The following is a 2,374-nucleotide window of genomic DNA, read 5'->3' as shown; positions in this document are numbered from 1 at the left end:
TCTATTTTATATTGAATTTACAGATTTCGTGTTTCCGAAGCACAGTTTTACAGTGTTAACAATTCTGGTCTGTAAACTCAGTTCACGTTTTCCTCTTTATAAGATTTTTCATACTTTTTCCTCGAAAACTTTCCCATCATTTACTGTTTTTACAGTATTTTACAGAAAAATAAGTTCTTATAATTTATTATGACATTTTGAAATTAGTTGAGCTACCTCACGTGGAGTTGTAGCTTTGAAAATATTTCAATTTCTGATTTGAAAAGGCAAGTACGTAAACATCATACATCTTTGTGTCATAAACTACACCAGTATTGCCTAATTAGTTTTAATTTAACGACATCATTAGTTTTAACTCATTAGTTAGCAAAAAAACTGCACATCGTGTAGTATGCTAAGTAATATAGCAAACAAGAAACTAAATTATTACAAAGAAACAGAGACCGAGAACAAATATCAAAATATTACTTTATTAAATCCAGGAAACTTTAGAATAATGATAAAAGTGAAACCAGAATTATAGTTAAATTTCAGTACAGATAAAGTTGACACACAACATATACTCTATTAATATAGTTAGATCGGAATCTGTGATAAACTAGATAACGACCGAAGTTAGATGTGTTAGGTTTTAAAAAGTTTTTAAACTGGATCACAATGAAACTGCTATGTTTAGATGAAGATTGATGTGTTAACAGGCTTAAGTTGGTCTAGATCTAATCTTCACATGTTTAACTTAACGTACCGAACATTTCAACATCCACTTTCTACGTTCCTCAGTCGTCGTTCATTCTCTTGACAAAATACTACACTTGGAAGTACCGTGACATGACGGAGTGACAGAATTAGAGACACACGGGTCGTACGGTCGCAAACCTCACACCTAAAGACTTATGCTCGAGACAGTAATATTTCTTAGACCAACCAGGCTGAAATTGTAGAGAGCACAAAATGTTAATTTCACATTAAGCGTACGACTAAGTGAACACTATTATTCTCTACTTTACTCTACTTAATAGGTAAACGTTAAAAGATAAACATATGAATGGCATAGTAAATTCAGAAAAAATTGACATCAGTCATTCTTCAGAAGAAAGTGCATAGATTTATTAAAAACATAAACGAGCGAATCAGACACGTTAAAGGCAGCAATGAGTTGGCTGGAAATAGAAACGATTGGCTACAGACTTGTACAGTGTTATTAAATGAGACTTTGTTGAATTATCAACCAACGCTATAAAACATTACGTTTTACAGCAAAAAACTACACAAAGGGATATCTGTCATCTGCCCATCACGGGTATCAAAACCCGGATTTTAGCATTGTAAGTCCGCAGACATTCCGCTGTACCACCTGAGGGGCGTTTTTGTGAAAAATATGAGAGGCCGGAAGCTTCCAGTAAAATACGAATCAATTTTCTATCTCGCTAGGTTTTCATATTCATTTATTTTGATATTGTTAAACTGAAACTCAAAATAAGTTGTTAAAAAAAACTGTTATTAAAAGTTACAACTAACAAGGGGAAGTGGAATGTATTTAAATACATTGTTGTTAACGAAAATATCTTCTTAAAAATAAACCCACACAAAAAGACAACAAATTGTGTATATTTTAGCAAACATGAAATCAACATGTTGACGAAATAACAGCATTGATCAGCTGGTCATCATCACCCACCGCCAACTCTTGGGCTACTCTTTCACCAAGGAATAGTGGGATTGACCGTCATATTATAACGCCCCACGGCTTAAAGGGCGAGCATATTTGGTGTGATAAGGAGTAGAACATACAACCTTTGGATTACGAGTCGAGTGCCGTAACTACCTGGTATTGCCGGACCAAACAGATTGGAATTAAACCCCTTGTAACCTGTAATCTAACTATCACGAAGTGGACAGGACTTTCAGTCATTATTCGTTTTACTGAACAATCAGAAAAAAACCTGACAACCAATTGAGAAAATCACACAATTTTCCTTTGACAGGTGGAAAAAGAAAGTATATTTCAAAATGAAAAGTTCAAGGACACATACAACTTATTTTAAATTAATTGCACAAACAAAACTTGTAAGATAAATCTTTCACCATTCAGAAAAACGTTATTTCATTGTACCTTTTTTTTTTTAGGTGTGCGCCTGAAACCAATTGGAGAAAAAAAAGACAATATAGTACAGAACATACTATTATCACTTTCACAAGTCTATCAAAAAGTTTAATAATATTAACTTCAGACCAAAGGAAGCTGTCTACATGGATCAGAATTAAATATCTACCCGGTAATGGGTACGTATAATTGTTTTTGCGATTTTATTTATGGTTATTAGAGTGGAGAGTTATATCCAGATTATTTAAAATTTTGCAATATTCTTCTCGT

At 33.2% G+C, this 2,374-nt stretch overlaps 1 protein-coding gene across 2 annotated transcripts in view; it reads right to left on the bottom strand.

The window, feature by feature from the left end:
* Window positions 1-484: 484 nt before the first annotated feature.
* The window catches only part of LOC143231956 (zwei Ig domain protein zig-8-like), a 79,442-nt gene continuing 77,552 nt past the window's right edge, over window positions 485-2,374 (bottom strand). For both annotated transcript variants that reach the window (XM_076466844.1, XM_076466845.1), the window contains one exon: window positions 485-929. The gene's annotated coding sequence lies outside the window, so the exon portion shown is untranslated. The remainder of the gene's footprint in view (window positions 930-2,374) is intronic.

The sequence above is a fragment of the Tachypleus tridentatus genome, chromosome 11 (genome assembly GCF_004210375.1).
Source record: "Tachypleus tridentatus isolate NWPU-2018 chromosome 11, ASM421037v1, whole genome shotgun sequence".
Classification (NCBI taxonomy): Eukaryota; Metazoa; Arthropoda; class Merostomata; order Xiphosura; family Limulidae; genus Tachypleus; species Tachypleus tridentatus.
This window is presented reverse-complemented; position numbering and strand designations above follow the sequence as displayed.